The following is a 17,960-nucleotide window of genomic DNA, read 5'->3' on the forward strand; positions in this document are numbered from 1 at the left end:
TTTATTCTCCAGTAAATGTTTACTTTAAGTCAAGTCACTTTTTATTGTCATTTCGACCATATCTGCTGGTCCAGTACACAGTAAAAATGAGACAACGTTTTTCAGGACCATGGTGCTACATAAAATAAAACAATACAAAAACTACACTGAACTATGTAAAACAACACAATAACTACTCTAGACTACAGACCTACCCAGGACTGCATAAAGTGCAAAAAACAGTGCAGGCATTACAATAAATAATAAACAAGACAATAGGCACAGTAGAGGGCAGTAAGTTGGTAAGTTGGGACTCTGGGTATTGAGGAGTCTGATGGCTTGGGGGAAGAAACTGTTACAAAGTCTGGTTGTGAGAGCACGAATGGTTTGGTGCCTTTTCCCAGACGGCAGGAGGGAGAATAGTTTGTATGAGGGGTGCGTGGGGTCCTTCATAATGCAGTTTGCTTTGCAGATGCAGAGTGTGGTGTAAATGTCTGTAATGGGGAGAGAGTCCCCGATGTTCTTCTCAGCTGACCTCACTATCCGCTGCAGTGTCTTACGATCCAAGATGGTGCAATTTCCAAACCAGGCAGTGATGCAGCTGCTCAGGATGCTCTTAATACAACCCCTGTGGAACGTGATGAGAATGGGGGGTGGGAGATGGACTTTTCTCAGCCTTCACAGAAAGTAGAGATGCTGCTGGGTTTTCTTTGCGATGGAGCTGGTGTTGAGGGACCAGGTGAGAGTCTCTTCCAGGTGAACACTAAGAAATTTGGTGCTCTTAACGATCTTCACTGAGGAGCCATTGATGTTCAGCAGAGAATGGTCGCTCCATGCCCTCCTGAAGTCAACAACAATCTATTTTGTTTTGTTTACATTCACAGTCAGGTTGTTGGCTCTGTACTAGTGTGTTAGCTGCTGCACCTTCTCTCTGTAAACTGACTCATCGTTCTTGCTGATGAGACCCACCACAGTCGTGTCATCGGTGAACTTGATGATGTGGTTCAAGCTGTGTGTTGCAGCACAGTCGTGGGTCAGCAGAGTGAACAGCAGTGGACTGAGCACACAGCCCTGGGGGGCCCCTGTGCTCAGTGTGATGGTGTTGGAGATGCTGCTCCCAATCCAGACTGACTGAGATCTCCCAGTCAGGAAGTCTAGTATCTAGTCTCAGAGGGTGGTGTTCAGGCCAAATAGGCTCAGCTTTCCAATCAGTTTCTGAGGGATGATTGTGTTGAATGCTGAACTGAAGTCTATGGACAGCATTCAAACGTACGTGTCTTTTTTGTCCAGGTGGGTTAGGGCCAGGTGGAGGGTGATGACAATGGTGTTGTCTGTTGAACGGCTGGGACAGTATGCGAATTGCAGGGGGTCCAGTGAGGGGGCAGCAGGGTCTTGTTGTTCCTCATGACGAGCCTCTCGAAACTTCATGATGATGGATGTGAGTGCAAAATGATGGTAGTCATTTAGGCAGGACACTGAAGACTTCTTCGGCACGGGGACAATGGTGGTGGCCTTGAAGCACATTGGAATGGTGGCGCTGCTCAGGGAGATGTTGAAGATGTCAGTGAAAATATCTGCTAGCTGGTCTGCACATCCTCTGAGCACTCTACCAGGGATGTTGTCTGGTCCAGCAGCCTTTCTTGGGTTGACCCTGCACAGGGTTCTTCTCACATCGGCCACGGTGAGACACAGCACCTGGTCATTTGGAGGAGGGGTGGACTTCCTTGCCGCCACGTTATTTTCCGCCTCAAAATGAGCATAGAAGTTATTCAGCGCATCTGGGAGGGAGATATCACCCGCACAGTCAGGTGATGTTGTCCTGTAATTGGTGATGTCCTGGATGCCCTTCCTCATGCGCCTCGTGTTGCCGCTGTCCTGGAAGTGGCTGTGGATTCGCTGGGCGTGTGTATTTGTAGGTCCAATCCTTGAATCATAGTCATCAAAAAAATATTGTTCTTTGACAGAAGTCATGAAATTGAATAGTGTACAACAGAAATCTGAGGAGAAATAGTATTTAATGTGTGTCATATACAGTAGTATGGAAGTTGAAACTAAGTTTTACGTAGTTACGTTGAGCAATTAATGAAAATTACAAGCCAAGATGCGGAGAGAGAAGGCCACTTTGAAACAATAAAATATAAATTGAATGCTCAGTTGTTAAGCTATGATATCTAATTCTTAGCAAGTTTATAATGTATTCAGTATTCTGTATTGCATGCTATACCTATTATATCCACTCTCTATAGATTTCATACAAACGGTCCCTCTCTGACTTGTGATTTCAGGAATCTCAACTATTTGCAGCAGTTTTAATTATTTTAAGACAACAGTAATTCTTTTGAGACATTCTGTTGATGAAACCTTAGCCTAGCAGTTCCTAGACATAAAGTAAGGCCGGTAAAAATGCAGTGTATAGAGGGCCAGCCAATGTTTTTTTACAAATCTTCTGCTGGGCAATCCTGAGACATTGTTCACTACAGAACAGGAATTGTGAGATGACTGAAGGAAAACAAGGAGGTAGCAAATAAGTAAGTCATCAGGACAAAGCAATAAGATGGAGATAACTGGGGTCCAGTGGAATCCTGGCTAGGTGCTGAAAATGATGAGTAATGGGGTCACAATCACACTGGGGGTTTTAATAGCTTGCTGGGAGAGGCCTAAGGAAGAATTGCCATGAGGGGTTCTCTTAACAAATGCCAGCACCAAACTCATACGTCAGGTCACTTTCTGTATAATAAGATGGAGTCCTAACCTCTAACCTCACAATCTACCTTGTCATGGGCTTGAACCTTATTGCCTATATGCATTTCACTTTCTCTGTAACAGTAACACTTTATTTAATGGCCAATACAAGGGGGCATAACTTTATGGCACTTGGAGGAAGGGATACAGGGGATGTCAGAAGGTAGGTCTATTTTGCACAAAGAGTGATGGGCATATGGAATGCTCTGCCAGCGGTGGTGGTTGAAGTGGATACATTAGGAACATTTAGGAGACTCTTAGATAGGCACATGGATGAAAGAAAAAATTGTGGGGCTATGTGTGATTGATGGTTAAATCATACTTGGAGTAAGTTAAAAGGTTGGGTTAACATTATGGGCCAAAGGGCCTGTACTATGCTGTACTATTCTATGTTCTCAAGTTCAAGAACAAGTTTAATTGTCATTCAACCATACATGAATACCCATGAATACAGCCAGAAGAGACGGCTTTTTCCAGGACCAAGGTCCAACAGTCACACAGCACAGCACAAGGCATATAGTGCACATACAAGATAGCAATCATATGTAAGGTATCAGCAAAGTACAGTCACACAAAAAAATATGGTCCAAGACGCAGAATCCATGAGTGCTACAACAGTCTGCATTGAACACATTACAGCAAACTCAGAGCACCAACTCCAGCTTGGATGCCGTGCTACACTGACTCTGACGTCCCGCTCCTGGGCGACTGTAAACAGGTGACACAGCGGCGTGAGGCCTAGTCCTCACTATGAGAGTGGTCACACAGCTGTCCCTCCGTCCACCAACAAATCAGTGAATCGGGCTTGCAGCATTCCACACTACGAGTGTTCAACAGGGACTTTCAATCACAAGATTCTCTGCTCTGCGTTGCATTCCCTTATTGTTTTTCCCTTGAATTAACTTGATGCACTGTGATGAAACAAACTGATTAAATGGCAAACAAAACAAAGGTTTTCACTGTCCCTTTGTACATGAGACAAGAATGAACCAATTTAGCAACTTGCGTAGAAGGCCTGCTTCAGTGTATGTGGCCACACTATCCAGGGACCGTACATGGATTCATGCATCCTCTCAAAGTGACATCCAGATGGGCTTTGCAACTTTTTGTTGAGGTTCCTTCATGCACGTTGTAAGAAAAGAGCAACCAGAAGACTGCAATCAGTCAATCCCTGATTCTTAGCACTTTTTTCTCAGTTCAGTCATATATATAAAATCACCAGATTACATAATGAAACTCTAAGCAATTGACTTTTCACAACAAATTTTTCTCCTACCAGGTATGCTTGTTTTCTGTGAAGTCTGCTTCTGTTTTCCCTGAACTCTTTTTTATCTTTGCAGATCTCTCTGGTCTCATTCTCACTCTTGTTCTCTCTCTCTTTCATTGTTGCTGTGATGTTTTGTCAATCACTATGATTGTTCAGCTAATTATATTTGACCTTTTTCACTTTATCAAAATTGTCCATTCTCTGAGCAAACAATTCTTGTGTCACAAGACAAATATAAATGGATGTGTTTTGTATTGGTATTTTGTATGTGGGTGTATGAATATAATTTGTGGGTGGATGAATCTATAGAATTTTTATTGCATTAAAGAAATATGCCTATGCCAAACTTTCTAAATGTTTCCTTCAATACTAAGCTCATTACTTATCATCTTGGTCTATTTGTCTGTGTGACCCTTTGATACTTCTGGGAAAAATTTGCTTCACACATCTATGTAGCCGGAATACCAAAGTAGCAGAGAAGAGACAGCTTGGAGCAGAGATTGAGAAGAGTTCTTAATAGTGTCAGGACTTAGATGACGCATGAAGATATGGCAGTCAGCAGTGGTCGGACTCGCAGTCAGGAGTGGGAAAGGAACAAGGGCTAGCAACAGATGAGAAGGAGAAGGAATGCGCATAGCAACAGTGGGAATGAGTAGTCTTGAAAATGCATAAGTAATTCAGGTGAATATGAAGTAACATTGTGAATTAGGAATTAGAGTGATAGAGTCATAGAATCTTACAGCATGGAAGAAGGCCTTTCAGCCCGACTCATCCATGCTAACTGTGTTGCACTGTGAGCTTGTCCCATCTACCTGCATGTGGTCCATAACCCTGTAAATCAGGACCCTACCATTCACTGTATAATTCTGGTTTGATCTCTCAAAATACAATACACATTTATCTGAATGAAAAACCATTTGCCAACCCTCAGCACACATATCTAGTTGACCAATATCTCCCTATAATTCTTTATAACATCTTACACTGCTCTCAACACTACCGATTGTAGTATCATCTACAAAAGTATCATAGCTACATTGCTAAATTGAGCCAATTGGGTAACATTGCAGCCAGCTGGGCAAGGAAAACCAGAAAAGGTGCATCATTGCCACCTATTGGTAGGAGGCCCATACCCTCAGATTATTATTTGAAGTTTGAAAAAGCTACTGTTGTTATAGACCGGTCACAGGTGCGACAAAACAGGGAGACAGCAAGTCCACGATAACCACATGCAGCTGGAAGACAATGATTGGGTTGTATAAGTGTGTTACAGAGTTTCTATCTGACTTATCCCTATGTGGAAAACCTGCCATTGATTATTTCCTGTTTTCCTGACTATTCTTCACTTTGGCACATAATTTGAGACACAATTTCAAAATCCATAAATCTTCAGAAAACAGTGATGACGATAGTAATGGACTTTAAGAGAGCAGAGATTGGTTGTTGGACTTGGCAGGCTTCACAACAGACCAAATTCAACATGTAAGCAGGTGTGTTTCCATCAGAAGAATGAGGAGAGACCAGAAGCAATAGTAGAGAGACCTTGTTCTCAACCCTTAGATTGTTGTTATGCATTTTAATGATGTGTTTAATAAACCATTCAACATCTTGGATCTTATAACCAGAAGCATTAACTTAAGAGCCTGCAAGTTTCACTAAGTGTTTATGAAGTACTCTTTCACCCCTGGATTGGCTATCATTTTTACTCTTGGGAAATATACTGAAAGTATGGAAATCTGGAGCATGGGGAAGAGTGGATGGAATAAGGGTGCCAGACATTGATGGGTTGACATTGATGGAGTTAGGGAGCATTGTTCATTATTCATTGTTACGGAGCTAAAGTTCACTGTTTTGTTGATGGTGGAAGAGATAAGACAGAGTTTGGTGTGTGAGGGTTTGGGGGTACATGGAGAATGAAAAGTTCAGGCAATCATAAACTGGGGTTCAGGCAGATAGATGTTAAGAAGATAGTATTCAGGAAGGGGACAGATAGGGAGATCAGGGCTGTGAATAATTGGACTGAGATTGTTGGGGGGGGTGGCGGTTAGATGATTGATTTAATGAGCCAAAGAGTGCAAGTAATGAAACATCCCCTAGCCATGTTCCATAGGAAATGGTATTATTTAGATAGCATCTGAATTCAAAACCATGCACAGTCATCAAGTGCACTTCATGACAGAAGGTGGTTGGTTGAATTTCTGGATTAATATGATGTGACCTAGAAATGCCCTGTATTTCACTCAGGAGAAAGTCCATTTTCAATCAAGTAACTGAAATAACTGGTGCTACATAATGAAACTCCCAGCTGTTTGTAAGGGGAAATGTGTTAAAAACAAAATGGCACACACTCCCGGTGAATGGAAAAATTTAATGCTATGAGCAGTTAGGATATAGAACACACTAAACACACTATCTGAGTGAACACAAATTTAGGAGATACCTTCAAAATAAATTTGGATAATGAAATAGAAAACATAGTGCAAGGAAATGAATGTAAGACAAAATAGAACTAGATATTTCAATTATTTATTTTTAAAGATAACTTTACCTAAATGATAGGTCAGAGGTTGGAGCAGTTGGGGTAATAGTGGATTCAACATGGAGAGAGACCATGGGGGGATTAGGCAGTGAATAGGTAAAACTTCAGTCAGTTGAATGGCTTACAATGTGCATATTTCAATACATGATGTATCAGGTGTAAGGGTGATGATCTTAGAGCATGGATCAGTAGTATCGGAATGATGACATTGTGGCCATTACAAAGGATTGGCTATCTCAAGGCTACTGGATGGTCTAGGTTTTATATGTTTCATAAGTGACAGAAAGGGGGTAAAAGAGGTGGGGACATGGTATTGCTAATCAAGGATAATATCACAAAGGGAGGATGTCATGGAGGATCATCTGCTGAGTCACACGGGTGGAAATCAGAAATTTACCCTAATGGGAGCATTCTATAGCATCCTCCCCCACCCCACCCCCACCAAGAAGCAGACCAGTGGGGCAGATCTTGGAAAGTGCAAAGTAACAGGATTGTTGTCACAACTGACTTCAGCTCCATGATTGTCACTTTCTTAGTACCAAAGGCTTAGATGGGACAGAATTTGTTAAGTGATTCCTGACATAGTATGTAGATTGGCCAGTTTAAGGAGAAGCCATACTAGATCCGGTACTAGGCAATGAACCTGATATGGGTGACAGATCTCTCTATGGGTGAACATGTCAGAGAGAGTGATCACAATTCCCTGAACTTCACCATAGCCTTGGACAGGAATAGGAGCAGACAGCATGGAGAAGTATTTAACTGGGGAAAGGCAAGTATGTTGATGTTGGCTGGAGCATATCAACATTAGGAAAGGGAACCTGTGGAAAATTTTGAAAAACATTAGGAAGATAAATCCCCAGGACCAGGCAAGATATACCCCAGGTTACTAAGGGAAATGAATGAAGAGGGTGCTTCACTTTTGGTAATTGTGTCCTCACTAGCTACAGGAGTAGTACCAAAAAATTGGAAAGTGCAAATGTTATTTCTTTCTTCAAGAATGTTAGTTGGGATAATTCTAGGAAATATAGATCTGTGAGTCTTATATCAGTGGTGAGCAAACAATTGGAGAATATTCTTAGAGATGGGATTTATAGAAACTTAAGCTGATTGGTTCTAGTCAGCATGACTTAGCAAGAGGCAAGTCTCACGAGCCTGATGTATTCTGCGAGGAATTGACACAGCAAATTGATGAAGGTAGAGTGGTGGATGTGGTGTATATGAATTTTGGTAAAGCATTTCACAAGGTTCCCCCCCGCCCCCGGTGCTCATTCAGAAACTCAAGGATGGCATGGATTCAGGATTGGCTTGCCCACAGAAGGCCCACAGCTGGTAATAGATGGAATGTAGTCTACCTGAAGGACAGTGACCAGTTGTTTTCTGCAGGGATCTGTTCCGGGACCCCTGCTCTTTGTGAATTATATAAATGACTTGACTGAAGAAGTAGAAGAGTGGGTTAGAATGTTTGCAGATGACACAGATGTCGGTGGTATTGTAGAAGGTTGTCATAAGTGACACCGGGACATTGATAGGATCTAGACCTGGGTCAAAATGTAGCAGATGTAGTTCAATCCAGAACAGTGTGAGAGGCACATGGATGTGCAGGAAAATGGAGAGCTATGTCAGTGGGAAGCTTAAAATTGATCTTGGAGTAGGTTAAAATGTTGGCACAACATTGTCGGCTGAAGGGCCTGTACTGTGTTCTAATGATCTATGTTTTATGTTTATAAATTTTCACAAAGTATCTTGCAATGAAGTAAATAAAGCTCCTAAAACAAAAAGGGATTTTTTAAATTAAATGAATAAGATAAATTGTATGCAGAGCTAAATGGATAAATAAGAATTGAGTAAATAGAGGCAAGTTAGATGGAAGAGTAGCTGGACATTTCCATAATTAGAATACTCACAAAATAGTTCAAATGACGAGACAGAAAGAGCAGGAGAGTCATATAATGTGCTTGATGGCATTTCATTTTTACAGTCTTATGATTTTATTTTTTGAGCTAGACAAAAATAGAGATCATGTTTTATGCTGAAACAATTGCAATGCAAGTGAAGATAGGTTACAAGTTTTCCACATGAGAATATGGTTTTCATTTTCACAATAAAATGCTCATTAATATTTAGTGCATAGGATTAATTAAAATATAAATCACATGTAATTCAAAAGATCAAAGAGACCTTTTTCAAAAGCATGTTACATGTTCATTTTGGCCTTTTTACAATTAAACATAGTATATAATAAGGTACAATCTAAGGTTAATTAACCAGAATGCAATACCCTTCAGAAGTTGAAAAACAAGGCCATACAATGGCAGAACAAGTATACACTAAGTATACACTAATATACAATATTTGTATATTGTCAAGAGAAACATTTAATGTAAATTAGCCTGTTCACACTCTACACCATTTTCTAAGTACTTTGCTAACATAATAAATTAAACAGGAATTCAGGTGAAGTGCTAACTGTTTTGGTGTGTGGGCCCACAAGAAAATGATTCTCGGAGTTGTGTATGGTGTCATACAGTATACATATTTTGGTAATAAATTTCTTTGAACTATGAATTATACCATGCTGCATAATGCTGATTGTTTTCACTGCATAACGATTGAGGATCGATTTCCTACAGAGTAAAACATGCTAGTGATCTTTTCTTGGTCATTGAAACTCATTCTAGAAATTAGGCATGTTCACCCCTGTCCAACAACTTAGGTTAAGTAAATCACTAGATAACTCTCCATTAATTCAAAATCTGCACTGTATTATATCTTCCTAATTACTGTACCCACGTAAATTATGTTGACACCAGCCAATAACTTAGGTCAAGCATGTTACTGTTCCTCCTGTACCAATACTTAGCTGAAACACCACTTTAACTTAGAACACCTAGAAAGGGGGATTTCCTACTGGCCATACAATTGGTCCTTCTTCTTCTTGCTCTAGGCATGGGGATCTTCCTTATGATAGTTAATCTCCAAGGTACTCACTGTTTCGCGTCCAAATTCCTTCATTCTTATTCTCTGATCTATCTGTCTATCCATCCATCCATCCTTTCAACACTGAACAGGACCTCTAGCCCAACAAGCTGCACTGCCGAGCAACCCACCCATTAACACTAGCCCCATCAGAGAACAATTTATAATGACCAGTTAGATCGTGAAGTGAATAAGTCACTAGGACGAGATGGACTACATCCCAAAGACCTGAGAGAGGTTGCTGAAGAGATAATGGATGTATTGGTCATGATCTTTCAAGAATCACTTGAATCTGCCTGGCATGTTCCCAGAGGACTGGAAGATTGCAAATGTCACTCCACTCTTTTAAAAAGGAGGAAGGCCAGTCAGCGTAACCTCAGCGGTTGGGAAAATGTTGGAGTGTTGGAGTCCATTATTAAGGATGAAGTTTCAGGGTACTTAGAGACTAATGATAAAATAAGTCAAAGTCTGCATGGCTTCTGTAAAGGGCTATCTTGCCTAACAAATCTGTTAGAATTCCTTTAGGAAGTAACAAGCAGGGTGGACAAAGGAGAGGTAGTGGATGTCATTTACTTAGCTTTTTAGAAGGCATTTGACTAGGTGCCTTACATGAGGCTGCTTAGCATGGTAAAATCCTATGCGCTACATGAAAGATGCTGACATGGATAGAGGAATGGCTGGCAGGCAGGAGGCAGTGGGTAGGACAAAAGGGGGCATTTTCTGGTTGGCTGCCTAGTGTCAGCATTGGGATCGCTACTTTTCACATTGTTTGTCAATGATTTAGATAGTGGAGTTTGTAGCAGTTTGCTGATAATAAGAGCTGGGGGGTTGGTAGTGCTGAGAAAGCAATGCGATTGCTGCAGGACTTGGGCAAATTGAAAGAATGAGTAAAATGTGGCAGATGAAATACAATGTTGGGAAATGTATGATAATGCATTTTGGTAAAAGAAACAATAGTGCAAACTATTATGTAAATAGTGAGAAGGTTCAAACATCAGAGGTGCAGAGGGTCTTAGGAGTCCTCACACAAGACTCCCAGAAAGTTTATTTACTGGTTGAGTCTGTGGTAAAGAATGCAAATACAATGTTGGTACTTATTTCAAGGGGAATAGAATATAAAAAAACGGAGATAATGCTGAAGGTTTATAAGACACTGGTCAGGCTGCATGGAGTATTGTCAGTAGTTGTGGGCCCTTATTGCAGAAAGAAGTGTAATCGTTGGAGAGAGTCCAGAGGAGGTTCACAAGAATGATTCCGGGAATGAAGGGTTTGTCATAAGCATTGTATTTGGCAGCTTTGGGTTTGTACTCACTGGAATTTAGAAGAATGTGTGGGGATCTCATTGAAACCTGTTGAATGTTGAAAGGACTGGATAAGGTGGATGTGTAGAGAATGTTTCTTTTTCATGTGGGTATTCAGAACTAGAGGGCACAGCCTCAAAATTGATGGGCAACCCTTCAGAACAGAAGTAAGGAAGATTATTTTTAGCCAAAGAGTGCTGTATCTGTGGAATGCTCTGTCACAGACTGTGGTGGAGGCCAAGTCCATGTGTATATTTAAAGTAGAAGTTAATAGATTCCTGATTGGTCAGGGCATCGAGGGATAAAGGGATATGATGAAAATGGAGGTTTATGTGGATCAGTGGGATCTGGGATCAGCCATGATAAAATGGCAGAACAGACTTGATGGGCTGAACAGCCTAATTCTGCTCTTATGTCTTGTGGTCTTAACCTACTAGTACATCTTTAAAACCAGAGCATCCAAAGGAATCCCATGCTTCTCAGTTCTGCACCAATAGGATTCATTTCTGTTGGTTCAGGCTTATCAGGATAGCCTGTGTTAACCTTTCATTGTCTCGGGTCCAACACTATGCGTAACTTTTCCTCATTGCTCTTCTCCCAAATAAGCACTTGTGGCTGATATCATTCTCTTGTTTCATGATGAGCCAGATCCATTCAACCAGTTACAGCCAGCTCAGACCAGACACTGGGCTAAAGTTACTACAGTTCACGGGAACAGACTGCCCTACCATATGACTGCAGTTCTCAACTTCCCTAAGAACTGTTCTTAGGGAAGGTGAGAAGTACAGATACACTTTCACTGTCCTTGACTCATTCCAATAAGGTGTTTTAGAATCTATTTAATTTTTTTATGGCCAACAAACCAGCTTGAGCACAAGCCATCTTTGCCCTTCTGATACATTTTTCACATGTAAGCTGAAGTGACTGTCAATCCTGTACAGAAACTTTACAGGGGAACTGCACCACATTGACATCTTCAAAACGTTCTCCCAAACCCTATTACTGTCCAGATAGCTCCCACATCCACAATCCACCAACATCCCAATGCCACTGGAATTCTGGTCTCCCACCACTACCCAACATTCCCTGTCTCTCGATCACCAGCACCATGCAACTTCCCCTGCCCCCTGATCTCCACCACTGTCCAACATCTCCAGCATCTCAAACCCCTTCCCACCAACATCTAATTATTCCAGTTTCCTGGCTGCCCTCCCTGACATTTAAATATTCCTGGCCATCCAAATGTAACTGGTGTCCCAATCTCCTTATCCAAACATCCCCGACCACTTGATCCCTACCACATCCAACATGACTAGTCTTCCCAACCCCACACTACAGGATCCAAAAATCACCAACATTGAGGACCTCATCCAGCAACTTTTCCAGTCTCCATGTCACATATTTTGTTTCTCCAATGTTGAAGCACTGCTCTATCAGCACTAATTCTGTGCATATCTTCAGAAAAGATGTAAGTGAATTGCCTTTTCATATGGAAAGATTATGTTGGTCTCTGAGCAACAGGATGAGAAGCCTTAAAGGAAAGATAATGAATCTTCTGCATAAGATGCCAGGAAAAGGGAAGAGTTGGAGTGGGAAGAGTGGAGCAAAAGGTCATGGAGTGGATGCAAAATGGAGAAAGAGACTGAAGGGAAAAGGAAGTGTGGCTTTACATTGTAGATGATGGAAACCACAAACTGGTTAAATGTTAAAACCCACTCACAACTACTCCGCCAATAAGTCTCTTTGTGACTGCATGCAACAAGATCTTAGCAACAATCAAGTTCCTGCCACCTTCTCAAGGACAATTAAGGATGGCAATAAAAGTCCAGATTAAAATCTAAGTTGTGAATGTTAGTGGGTTGAAGATTGGGATTAGTGGAACTCTATTGATACTCTCAATGAGAGGGAAGGAGTGAAAGCAGTGGAGTATGAAATAGAAAAATCACAGTTGAGTACTTTCAAAATATATGCTAAAAGAAAAGGAAGGCATCAAGGACGTACTAAAGTAAAAACATCCAAACCTGGCTGGTGTCCCAATCTTCCACTCCAACCCCATTCAGATATGTCAACTACCCTACCTTCCACCTCAACCATCCATAGATGATAAGCCCTACAAGCATCGCCCAAGCACTGCAATAAGATGGGCCTTCTTTGTGAGGTTTCTCTCCTTTGACACTAGTCACCCTCAGGCTCCGATTCTGTTACAGCTTCTGTTTAGAAACAGGATTAATGGAGGTGATTTAATGGATTAGCTTTGGAGAACCCACTAGTCATTCACACATACCATTGCAATGTGGTGCAAAAGGCCTTGCCACCTGCCGCTCAGCCGATACCTTGGTCTAACCGATACCGTTGCCCAGATCAGGGCTGTCCCCGCATACACTTGAGCTCGACCCTCTGATAACAAGTAGGCTGCCTTCTGCACTTTACTCAGGGTGTCAGTGTCAGTGTTAATCCTCAGTCCTGGGCAATGAGAACAGGGGAATATTTGGGTGTGGTTGCTGCTGGGGTTAAACAAAACAGTCCTGTTATTTCAAGCCCCAAAATACATCTTTGGGAGCATAAAGTACTGTACCTGTACATGCTTGTTATATTGGCAAAGCCTGTTGCACACCAGCTACTACTTGACTTGAAGGTCAAGATCTTGCCTCAATGACAAAGACACACACACAAATTCTTTTCATCCCAACATAGCTGTGTGTTATCTGTATGGAATATCTGATATTTTTTATTAAGCACCATACAAACAGAAAAGCTACAACATTTAAACAGATAAACACAGAAAATAGTGAAACATTTATTTGCTTTTTCATATTCCTTCTTAAAATTTGGGGATACATTGATAGATTAATACAAACATCCTTCAAGATTTCAAACATTTGTACAAATAAAATTAATAAACAAGCACAAATACAAATAAAATGATAATCTGTGAATTTCTCTGACATCCAAGTCTTGCACTGTATCATACAGACTGGTCTGCAGACAATTTTAACCTTTTGTGTCACCTGGCAATCCTCAAATATTTGAATGCAAGATTTAATCATGTCATCTTGCATAGCATTTCACTATCAGTGAAAATTCATTTTCAGAGGATCCTAATCCAGCTACCTGAAGTTGAATCTCTCCTGCTATGAGATGTTACACTTTGGGAGATCAAATGTAAAGGGACAGTACACTGTTAATGGTGGATCCAATTGCATAGCTCCCTGAAAGTGGCTGCCCTGATTGATAGGGTGGTAAGGACAGCATTCGACAAATTTGTCTTTGTTAGTCGAGGTACTGAATTCAAGAGTTAGATCTTTATGTTGTAGCTTTATAAAACTTTAATCTGGCCATATCTTGAGTTTTGCATTCAATTTTGCTTACTCCAATTGTAGAAAGGATGTGAAGGCTTTTGAGAAGGTGCGAAGTGATTTGCCAGGACGTTGCCTGGATTGGAGAGCATGTGCTATAAAATGAGATTGGACAAACTGGGGTTTCTTTCTCTGGCATAGCACAGGCTGAAGGAAGATCAGATAGAGCAGTCAGTATCTTCAACCCCATGGCTGAAATGTCTCAGACTAGAGAATATGCATTTAAGATGAGAAGGAATAAATCCAAAGGAGATTTGCAAAGTAAGATATTTTTTTAACTGAAATTCATGGGTGTCTGGAATGCACTGCCGGAGTGTAGTGAGGCAAGTAATGGATTCTATATGGACTCAGTCTGTACTGTAATTCTTGCTTTCTTAGGAAAGCAACTGGCATATTGAAAGACCCCACCCACCCCGGACTCTCTCTCTTCCTCCCTCTTCCATTGGGTGGAAGATGCAAAACCCAGAAAGCATATACCACCAGTTACAAGGACAGCTTCTATCCTACTGATTATCTGACCCTTGGGCGGCTTCTTGACTTTACAGTCTATCTTCCTCTTTCTTTGTTTACATGCACTGCTTTCTCTATAGATGTTACTTTTCCCTGAGCAATTGTAGAATTGTCTGGGTTTGAAGTTTTGGAATGCTTTTCTTAAACACTCTAGGTATCAATTATATTAATTAAGCTTTACATAGGGTGTCTTGGTATCCCATGTGATTCGATCACATCATATGGAATTCCTCACCAAGTTCTGCAAGGTGTTACTATGTTAATCTTGCTATAGGCTGTTTTCAGTTCCATATTCACACACCAGAGCTAAAAGTAAATGTTTGAATCATTAATAGTACTTTCTGCACTTTAAACAGTTAGTCCACCTACCCTATCCCTGTATTTTGCCTCCAACTTTCACCCTGCTGTCAAATTTACCTGGTCCATTTCTGACACCTTCCTCCCCTTTCTTGATCTTTCTGTCTCCATCTCTAGAGATGGTTTATCTACTGATGTCTACTATAAGACTACGGACTCTCACAGCTACCTGGACTATTCCTCTTTCCACCCTGTCTCTTGTAAAAACGCCATCCCCTTCTCACAATTCCTCTATCTCCACTGCATCTGCTCTCCGGATGAGCTTTTCATTCCAGGACAAAGGAGATGTCTTCCTTTCTTAAAGAAAGGGGATTCCCTTCCTCCACCATCAACTCTACTCTCAAACACACCTCTCCCATTTCACGCACATCTGCTCACCCCATCCACCCGCCACCCCACTCGGGATAGGGTTCCCCTTGTTCTCACCTACCACCCCACCAGCCTCCGAGTCCAAAGTATAATTCTCCGTAACTTCGGACACCTCCAACGGGATCCTGCTATCAAGCACATCTTTCCCTCCCCCCCCCCCCCACTTTCTGCTTTCCACAGGGATCGCTCCCTATGCAACTCCCTTGTCCACTCGTCCCCCCCATCCCTTCCCACCGATCTCCCTCCTGGCACTTATCCTTATAAGTGGAACAAGTGCTACACCTGCCCTTACACTTCCTCCCTCACCACCATTCAGGGCCCAGACAGTCCTTCCAGGTGAGGCGACACTTCAGCTGTGAGTCGGCTGGTGTGGTATACTGGGTCCGGTGCTCCCGGTGTGGCCTTTTATATATTGGTGAGACCCGACGCAGACTGGGAGACCATTTCGCTGAACACCTACACTCGGTCTGCCAGAGAAAGCAGGATCTCCCAGTGGCCACACATTTTAATTCCACGTCCCATTCCCATCCTGATATGTCTATCCATGGCCTCCTCTACTGTCAAGATAAAGCCACACTCAGGTTGGAGGAACAACACCTTATATTCCATCTGGGTAGCCCTCCAAGCCGATGGCATGAAAACTGATTTCTCTAACTTCCGTTAATGCTCCTCCTTCCATTCTTACCCCATCCCTTATTTATTTATTTATTCCCCCCTTTTAATCCCCTCTCTCTGCCCCTCTCACAATCACTCCTTGCCTGTTCTCCATCTCCCTCTGGTGCTCCCCTCCCCCTTTCTTTCTCCCTAGGCCTCCCGTCCCATGATCCTTTCCCTTCTCCAGCTCTGTATCCCTTTTGCCAATCACCTTTCTAGCTCTTAGCTTCACCCCTCCCCCTCCGGTCTTCTCCTATTATTTTGGATTTCCCCCTCACTTTCATTTGTCTTACTATCTTTTCTTTCAGTTAGTCCTGACAAAGGGTCTCGTCCCAAAACGTTGACTGTACTTCTTCCTATAGATGCTGCCTGGCCTGCTGCATTCCACCAGCATTTTGTGTGCATTGCCCATTCCCTGGAATTGATTTTCCTCAAAGATGACAATTCTTTAAATTACTAAACCATCAGATCTTAAAATGAAGATGCTGCTTCATTGTAATAAATGATTTACTGCAGATATTGTGAGCAGATGATGAGTGTGTGAGTTATTGAAAATATTCAGAAAGGAATGAACTAATCATAAAAATGGGCATATAGATTTCAAGGTCACATATAATAAATAAGAAATGCCTGGCCAGTTTTTGTAGTATTTGTAAAAAGAGACTTGTGCAACTTATTATACAGTCAAACATTATTTCCAAAGGACATTTGAAGAAACATTGATGTAAATCAATCTAACAAAATATAAGTTGCAAATGAAACCACTGTGAAAATACATTCTATAGTTTTGCAGACCTCACATTCAAAACAGCACCAGTGTATTTTATTTTAAAAGATTCTATGAAGACCAAAGATATAATTGAAAACCTGTCTTCTATTTTTCATCATTCAAGGTTAGCATGTTGAAAGGAAGCTTTATTATGCTTTGAAATTAGAAATATGACTGTGGCAATGACCATGACTTGAGTTATTCAAAATACCATCAAGGTACTTAGTTTACAAATAGACACGTTGTGCTACGTCTGAAGAAATCAGATTAATTTCACAAAATGTGAGATTCCATTGAACAACTGCAGTTGCACACAAAAGTCTCCTGGATTTATACATAAATACAAACATTGCAAGGTCAGAGTGAGTAAAAATATGGCTTTGAAATCTTAAAATGGGAACTGCTATTTTGTGTCTCAAAGAGATTTGTCATCAACTGGCAGTATACAACATTTCTGTCACTGACAGCTGAGAATGCCTCGGGCTATGTCTGAGAGGATCTCTTGAATTGCCAAGGCTGCTCAGTGTGACTGGACTTCCTTTCTTTCGATGCATAAGGCAAGTTCCCGAAGTACAGATCTCATCAAACCCTAAACCAAATTGTGAAGATTGAACAATTTCTACGATCAAATTCTTCTAGATCACAAAATTAAAATATATAGAAAACAGTACTCTTCTTTATTATTGATCAATTACACATTCAAATATCTCAAATGATAATTAGGAATATGTAAAAATTTTGCACAATTATAAGCATTTTGCCTTTTCTTACACATACAGAGATATGTCTCAATTATGCAGAGGAGGACTGTAAATTTTTATACCAGTTATTGATACAAAACTATTTAGTTGTGAGCAGTCTATAATAGTTTTTCTACTGTTTGTTACTTTATAAACGTTTATTGTTTCACTGGCAATCCTCTGTATATAACAGGATGGAGTTGGATAGAGCTGAGCCAAAGGTTAAAATTGAATCCATGTAATTTGCTCCTTCTCAAAGTTGGGTTGAGGGAGAGGAATGCCCAGTAACACTATCTGCTATCTCCACTGATCCCATTATCTACAGATGGACTTGGCCCACTGCCAACCACCAAACAGCCCATGGCCAATGCTTTCTAACAGCTGATGTTCCTTCACCA

This window comes from Hypanus sabinus, chromosome 3, assembly GCF_030144855.1.
Source record: "Hypanus sabinus isolate sHypSab1 chromosome 3, sHypSab1.hap1, whole genome shotgun sequence".
Taxonomy (NCBI): Eukaryota; Metazoa; Chordata; class Chondrichthyes; order Myliobatiformes; family Dasyatidae; genus Hypanus; species Hypanus sabinus.